This window comes from Gadus morhua, chromosome 15 (genome assembly GCF_902167405.1).
Source record: "Gadus morhua chromosome 15, gadMor3.0, whole genome shotgun sequence".
Classification (NCBI taxonomy): domain Eukaryota; kingdom Metazoa; phylum Chordata; class Actinopteri; order Gadiformes; family Gadidae; genus Gadus; species Gadus morhua.
Window position 1 is genome coordinate 20,934,999 of NC_044062.1, and position 8,771 is coordinate 20,943,769.

Sequence of the window (8,771 nt, forward strand, 5' to 3'; positions counted from 1 at the left end):
TCTCGCGAATCTCTGTTCGCGCTCGTGCATGATTGCGCGTCCAGGTACTTGGAATGGGTGGAGTCAGAGTCAGCGTTGAAGGAGAGGGGGTAGGACCATTTGAGTTGTGTATTTTCAAAATCTGCTGGCGTTTCGCAAATCACCTACCCAACCTTTAATGGAGCATTTGGAGGTACTCTTTGCCTGGTCGTAAATACATCTCAGAAACTGCGCTACCCAAATTATATGAGGCAGTAAGGGGACACATTTCGTGCTTGCTGAAAGACGCGCATGCAATTAGCTTCACCACTGACATTTGGAGCTCCGACGTGTGCCCCATGTCTTTATTGAGTTTAACGTCACACTGGGTGGACAGAGAGACATCATTTACCCCCCGAAGTGCGGTGCTGCACGCCAACGAGTTACGAGGGTCATATACTGGCAAATTAATTGCCGAAGCAATTGAGGGGATGCTAGTACAATGGAAAATCCCTAAGTCCAACATTCATGTTGTTTTGCGCGACAATGCTAGCAACATGAAGAAAGCTATGGAAGAGATGGATGTACCGAGTTTGGGATGCTTCGCCCACACTCTCCAGCTGGTGGTGCATGAAGGTCTACTGTCACAGAGAAGCGTGAGTGACGCACTGGCGAATGGGAGGAAAATAGTCGGGCATTTTAAACACTCGCCACTGGCTACTACACGCCTAGAGGATCTTCAAAAAGATCTGCAAATGCCCGTCAAACGTCTGCACCAAGACGTAGCAACAAGGTGGAACAGTACTTATTATAAGGCAGAGAGTTTACTGGAGCAGAAGCGGTCAATTTCAGCATATGGAGCTGACCACGACCTGCCAGTGACCCTTACTGCTAACCAGTGGGCTTTACTGGAGAAAGCTATCACTGTTCTGGCACCATTTGAAGAACTAACCAGACAGATGAGCTCCTCCACCTCATCTGCAGCTGAAGTCATCCCCTCGGTCACAGTGCTGAAGTGCCTGCTTGCTCGGGAGAATGAGGAGGACACTGGTATAAAAACCATGAAAAAAACCCTTCTTGAGGCTGTCCAGAAAAGATTTAAGACCATCGAGAATGAGCCCTTGTATGCAGTTGCCACTCTTTTAGATCCACGATTCAAAGACAGGTATGTCGTCTTAATATTTTTATTAAATGTCTATATTATAAACACGTTTGAAATGGTGTTTTGGCTAACTACATATTGCATTATTATTTATTACTACTGCATTAATATGTTACTATTAAATGCTACTATGGAGGAGGTTGTTTATTTGCTTATTTTACACATTAAGACATTTAATATTTTTCCTATGCTGTTTCAGATACTTCACAGGTGCAGACAGCATCAAGCATGCCAAGGATGCTCTGACACAAGAGGTGGAGAAGATGGAGGCTTTACAGAGCAGCAGGACCACACCTGAGGGAGCAGAGGCAGTGCCAGGCAACCCCCATAAAGCCCCACGTATGGAAGCACAGCCAGACAGCAGCAGCAGAAAGAGCAGCTTCAAAGGCCTGTTTGAGGAAATCCTACAGGAGCATGGCGAGGAACGTGGGGCAAGCAGCACAAGCACACAGGTTCAAATACAAACATATTTGACAGAACAAACGGTCCCGCGCTCAGACAGCCCATACCAGTACTGGGGAGTCAACCAAACTCGGTTTCCCACCCTGGCTGCCTCTGCTGCAAAGTTTCTCTGTGCTCCTTGTACCAGTGTTGACAGTGAGAGACTGTTCAGTGTAGCATCCAACATTGTTGATGCAAGAAGGAACAGGTTAGGAGGAGAGAGAGCTCAAAATGCTACTGCAATGTGTAGCCTACTTGTTAAAGTATTTTTTGTTTACTATGTAGCTGCTGCTCTTTTGATTTGTATTTTTTGAATGTTTACTGTATAGGTTGGTGTTGCACTATAAGTCTTTTTGAAAGAATAGATTTACTTAAGTTGCTGTTGCACTACTGTTTTTTTATACTGTTCTATTTAAATGACCTTTGTATTTAACGATATTGTGGCTACACTTTATTTATTTTTTTAAATAACTATTATTTAAGTTGCTGTTGCACTACTGTTTTTTATACTGTTCTATTTAAAAATAAATGGCTTTAATTTGCCTTATTCATTCATTCATTTACAAAGGGTTTAACCTGACCCAGGCCTTACCACAATGATAATCATATCACAGTAATTTTTGTAACATACTGGTATCGGTACTCGGTATCGGCCGATACCCACAGCATAAGTATCGGAATCGGTATCGGGAGGGAAAAAATGGTATCGGAACATCTCTACTTGTCACTCACGTACACGCCGACTCCACCCCCTTTTCTCTTTCCGGATGCGTCAGAGCGGTCTGCGCGCACGAGTGAGAAGCCATCCAGGTTGAGCAGAGAATCCGGGACGCCTTGGTGAAGCCACGTCTCGGTGAACACCATGATGTTGGATTCCCGGTATTCAAAGCAGCTCTTTAGGTTGACACGAAGCTCATCCAACTTTGGTGTCAGCGATCGCACGTTGCTGAGTATTATTGACGGCAGCGGTGGTCTGTTGATTCGCCGGCGGAGGCGTTCTCGGACACCTCCCCGTCTGCCTCGCTTGAGTTGTGGCCGTGTGCTGGTATGTGTCGCTCGGATGGCTGCCGGTAGATGTTCCGGTGGTGTGGATTGGCGTGGGGTGGGTCGGAGGGACAGTAAGGCATCTCTGGAATAGACGAGACATCCTTGTTCCAACTTGCTTCCATTGTTGCGGTTCAGTTTACAAACAATTATGGTTCGGACGGCCGAGTTCTTTGTATGTTCTTTGTAGGCCTATGTTGATTATCAATTCATGCCGTGATCAGCTTCACGTAAAGTCACAAGCACCAAAACACGTTCATAAAGAAAAAACTAACAAAACGAAACACTATGGTAGGCTACGAACACTTAAAAAAAACCACATAAAAGCAACAAGCACAAGCCCGGGTCGCTGCAGTGATGCGCCACCGCTCTGTTGAAGACACACTTAAGGCATGATACCAACATAGGTTTTCAGAGGACTACATACAGTACAATATGCAAACTGAAGGCCTGATGCCACCATAGGTTTGCAGAGGACTATATACAGTACACTTGAAAGGGGTGGGGGGAGGTTGTGAGGGTCTGCAACCAGTGTCCATCTCAAGGGAAATACATATAGCCTAGTGGAATAAATAGAAGTGGCTTACCTCTAGCATGGCTAGCTTCACACAGTTGTTCATATGCACTCTTGCTCGCTTGTGTTTTTTTTTATCCGTTCTGCCGGATGTTTCAGGTCTGTCAACCCTGTCTGTGTCCACGAACTATCACACGCACTTATTTTAAAAAGTATACAAGGAACGCAAAAAATTGCATTGGCATACCCACAGCTAGTTAGCCAAGCCTAAACCAAAACCCTTTTCTATTGCTTGTTGGTCATGTTCACTTCTGGCTTTTCTGCTCCGAGTTCTTTTACTTGCAATTTTTCTGCAAATGTTCTTCTTTCGAAGGGATTCATAAGCAAAGACTTATCTGAATTTGGGGCTAGCTGAACTCACAGGGAAACAGTGGTAGCAGTACTGAAAGTCGCCATCTTGCTGATCTCTGAGGTAATGGCAAATGCACAGTTACGCGCAGTGGACGGTGCACTGCGCTTGGGGCTATATCTTGAGCGCCCCAATACCATACAATTCGACGACACTGATTGGCGAACGGGGGAACCATTGGCTAATAATACAGGCATGTGGGGCTGAGCGAACTGCGCCCCACGGAAGACATCTACTTCACCAAAATGAACGTTGAACATGTAAGTGAATGAAGATTTAATGATGGGGGGATTCAAAAGATATTCTAAAGTAAATGCATTATTCGAATGCAATTGAAATAGTTTAATTCTCAAAATGAAAAGATGATAAAAAAAAAAAATAATAAATATATTTTAAAAAGAAAAGATGGCCGGTCTGCGGGAGGGCGGGGCCTCAGCGCCCTCTATAGTCGAGCCGCCACTGAAAAATACCATACAGCAACCTCAGTGTTTCCCATTAGACCAGCCACAGTCTCTTACAGAAAGAAAAAATAAACAGGTTTCACCATCTCTCATCTCTGCCAGTCAGCCCACTCCACCTGCCGTCTCTGTAGCTTGCGGTCGCACCGCACGCACACACACGTGCACACACACACACACACACACACACACACACACACACACACACACACACACACACACACAGTATACACACGTCGACACACACGCGGGCGCATGGACAGGTAGCGGACAGTAAATGCGCTGATATCGCGTACAGTAGCAGTTCTATTTTTAACGGAGTCGTTGCTAAGTCACGTGAAGCTCAACATAGCGGATCAAACCAGGCAGGGCTGGTTTGATCCACAAACCAGGGTAATACGTTGTTGAAGCGCCAATAGTTTTTTGTACAAGTCACTATATCTTTAAAATATTAAACTACCACGCAAAGAAAACGCTAATTATAAATTATAATTATATGTTGAGCCATGCTTTTGCAAATTGCAAATGTATACATTTAAATTCTGGCAAAATCTGAATTTTAACAATAGAACTTGTTATTTACATGAGTTCGGTAAAGTATTTTCCTCCGTGAAGAAAGGGGTCTTCAGGAACATTCCACAGTGAGGCATGCCCGGGCTTGTCTTCCGTACGTTAGCTGCGTGCAGGTGGGCGGGTCGAAACGTTTTACGTCTCGTATAAGCGTTTTAACTGAGTTTAGTCAAATGAATTTATATTGAAGTCCAATAAAATTAATTTAATCACTTTAAAAAGCAAGTTACGGGGACTTCCGGTAGGAGGCAGAGGTAGAGGGGCGCAAGATACAGCTGCGGACGATTTCCACCGTGCAGAACAAGCCGAGGACGACATGCGGGGAGATGAGGGCCAACATGGTGTCGACTCAACACCGGGAGCGCACAGGGCTTGAAACTATAAGTAAGCAGATCAGCGAACTCAAGTCTGAACTAAAGGAAGACTTAAAAATGTTCAAAGACGAAATTAAACGTGATGTGAGAGAAGAACTCATCGAGTTCAAGCAAGATGTTAACCGGCAGCTAGCTACAAACATGCTAGCCATGCAGGAGCACAACGAGAAAATCAACGAGATGGCGACGCGGATCGACGACACCGAAACGTGGAGCGTGGAGGCTAACGCAGCCCTTCAGCAAACCATACAGGATCAACAGAAGCTAGAAGACAAGCTGAACGACATAGAGTCGAGGGCAAGACGAAACAACCTGAGGATCCACGGTGTGGCGGAGGACGTAGAACAAGGCTCGGTGATGGAGTTTATCTAAAAAATGCTCCGGTCTGAACTCAAGCTGAACGACGATGTGGATTTACAAATACAACGCGCACACAGAGCCCTGGCGCCCAAACCGGGCCCAAACTCACCTCTGAGGTCTATTATAATCAATTTCCAGCAATACAGCACCAAGTGGGTGGTTATCCAAAAAGCATGGCGACGGAAAATCATAATGGGGGAGAAACCGCTGTATTTCGACTGACAATACAACTACCGTCGTGCAACAGCGCAAGGCGTTCACCAATATCAAAAAGGCTCTCAAAGAAAAGGGAATCCGTTTCCAGACGCCCTTTACTCAGATGCGCATTCACTGGGAGAGCGGTGTGCAGGTGTACGGCAGTGCCTGGGAGGCAGCGCAGGAGCTCCGGCAGCGGGTATACAGCCATAGACGGATTATGACATGCCCCTGGGCACGTGGACTCCGCAGGCCCCCCCCCCCCCCCCCCCTTCCAACATAAACACACGCACCCAGAATACACACACTTATTGGCGATAATAAGTCATTGGCCTATACCTGCAACTCAGCAGGATTTGTAGCACAGGAAAGGCAACCTCACAATAATTATACAAATAAATGCATCTTTATTTAACCAAAACAGGATAAAAAATATATATAATTTATGAAATTGTTGGCGATTTGAACGAATTTCGAATGCACAGCTTTCAACCACAAATAAAAACGACTTAAAGCAACTCAATACGAACAGTTCCTTACATTAATTGACAGTAATGCATTTCACCTATGAAATGCATTTTTTCCGGGCTCTGTTCCGTGCAAAATCCTCCACGATATCATCAAAGTCCAGTGCATTGGTAAGGTCGCTCTCAATTGCCATGAGAGAAAGTGCCTTGAGGCGTTTTTGTGACATTTTCGTCATCAGTTCATTTTTTATCCTGGACAGAAGAGAGAATGACCGCTCCCCTTCGCAATTACTGATGGGCAGGGTCAGAAAAGCCGTAGTACTACATAGGCCTACACATTTGGAAACATAGATTGCAGTCCACAATCGAGTATAATTCGTAGCAGTCCTTTTGGGGTTGCATCATCTCCATGCTTGTTAAATGATCTGAACTGCTTCATTGCTTCAACGCTCCACTTAGAGTTCGCCGTTGTTCCATGTTTAAATGACAGTGACTTGTTCGTGACCGGTCTCAAATTCACAAACTGAAATAGTGCCCCTCATTGATCTTATTATTAATTGATTTACTTAATTTATTTATAATTTAGGCCTATTAGTAGTAATAGGCCTACTATTGCTTTTTTCGCTTGAATTTTTGCATTTCTCTACTGATTGCTTCGACAATGCAACATTAAAAGTTACTAACGGTGGGGCCCAGGGGCCGTATTACAGAAACTTCCTATCTTAAGTCCTAAGTTAAGATAGGAGAAGTGGAGATAGGATTTTTCTCAATTTGGTATTACAGAAACATATCCTATCTTAATTTAGGAATCCTATCTTATCTCAGGTTAAGATATCCTAAGTAGGCGATCTAGCATCGACATTCAGCTTTTATGTCTGTTACCTAGCAACTGATGAAACTTGTTGTCGGATCACGTCACTTCACAGCTGACAACTGTCATAATCCTAAAATATCCAAAAACAACTGCTAGCTATGGATGGGATTGGGAAAATACAACGTCGTGCCGAAAATTTTAAAGCGGACGAAATAGAAAAGTTGGTGAGTTTAGTAGAAAGCTCAAAGGAAATATTGTATGGGAAATTTTTTTTGAGTCTGACCAAAGAAAATAAAGACCAAGAATGGCTGAAAATAGCCGAAAAGGTGAGCACCGTATCAGGGATCAGTAGAAACGTTGAAAACGTCAAGAAAAAAATTACCACACTCACAAGTGTCGTTAAGAAAAAAGCAACGTTAATTTGTAAAGACCGGAGAATTACCGGTGGTGGCAACTCTTCCGCTACCCCCCTGACACCGGCGGAGGACCGGATTGTGGGACTCCTCAGCAAGGCTGACTACGAGGGTAAGGCCAGTTTATAGACCTCCGTAAAGTGCTTTGTAGTCAACATATAAGATCGATCGGACGGCGAATTGCATTGCGTATCCGACATCCCGACGGAGAACTTTGAAGAGTGAATTCGCTTATGTCTATCTTATAATGTTTGACGTTCTCGTTCTCCCTGCTAGTGATTATGTTTCTTGACTTTATATTATAGCTGCTATGATATGATATATGATAAGAAAGACATACTAATTAACATTCTGGCTGTCCATGCAGGCATCGATGGAGGCTTTGAGACTGGGTTGCCAGTGGACTTCTTGGAGACCACAACTTCAGTCAGTGAAGTTGTTGAAGTCGATGCTACACGACCGCCTCCTGGTAAGATGTTAGGCTACTTGTAAGACGTTGTGATGATGATGACTTGGGGTCATATGTCAGCTAAACTGTCATTTATCTCGTCATTCATAATCTGCTTAAATGACATTACATAAATGTGCATACATTAAATCATCTAACATATCTGGCACCAGGATTATTTCCCTTTTATTGGTATGCTAATCAGAATTCTCTTTGTTTTTGCAGAAAAGAAAACACGTCCGCTGAAGTCATCACCAGAAACCCTTGCTCTGCTAGAAATTGAGAGGGAGAAGCTTCAATTATAGAGAGAGTCGCCATAGAAAGAGAGCGACTCCTCCTTGAGAGGGAAACATTTGAATGGGAGAAGAGTAGGGCCAGAGTGTGCAAAAAATGTTTAACTGAAATATAAATGAATGAATTGTAATCTTGACCATTGTGTTGCTTCTATTTTTTAATTTAGTTTAAAAAAAATCTAATATAAGTCGAATTCTTGTGTTGATTCCATTGTAATGGACATCCTGTGCCTCTTCGGGGTGCTCCATATCCTGATCTGGTATGTCTGGATCTGGGAGGTTTGCCAGTCTGCAGATGTTGTGTAGCACAGCTGTCGCTTTGATGAACAGAACGACCTTCTCTGGAGTATATTGGAGATATCCACCACTCATGTCATGGCACCTCCATCTAACAGGAAAATATGCAGTTTTAGAAAGATCTTGCAATATGTCTTTAGTAGACCTAAGTATGCCTTGAGCTAGAGGGCCTTACAATGCACTCACACCTTCCAAATGAAACACACCATGCACAGACCTTTAACTACTTTATGAATATACCTGCTCTTCAAGACTCCGAACAGACGTTCCACTCTTGCCCTGCATTTTTTGTGTGCTTGGTTGTATCTGATAATACAAAGCAAATATCATAAACTGAGTGTCCTAACAACACAAATGTAAGAATACTTATATATAAGCTATTTTTTTTTATTTAGCATACCGCATGTCTTGTGGTGTGCGCTCATTGGCTACTGGCGTCAAAAGAAAGGGTTTTAATAGGTAGCCAGAATCCCCAAGCAGCCATCCACTCAAACCACTTTCCCCCAGATACGTATTGATGTTACTGCAGATAGACTAGTTGTTACAACAAGTAA

At 43.7% G+C, this 8,771-nt stretch overlaps 1 long non-coding RNA gene across 1 annotated transcript; it reads left to right on the forward strand.

The window, feature by feature from the left end:
* Nucleotides 1-6,632: 6,632 nt before the first annotated feature.
* Nucleotides 6,633-7,648, forward strand: LOC115560439 (uncharacterized). The gene is made up of 2 exons (XR_003979752.1): nt 6,633-7,291; nt 7,547-7,648. It is a non-coding gene; the product is annotated as an uncharacterized LOC115560439 (long non-coding RNA).
* The last annotated feature ends 1,123 nt before the right edge of the window (nt 7,649-8,771 follow it).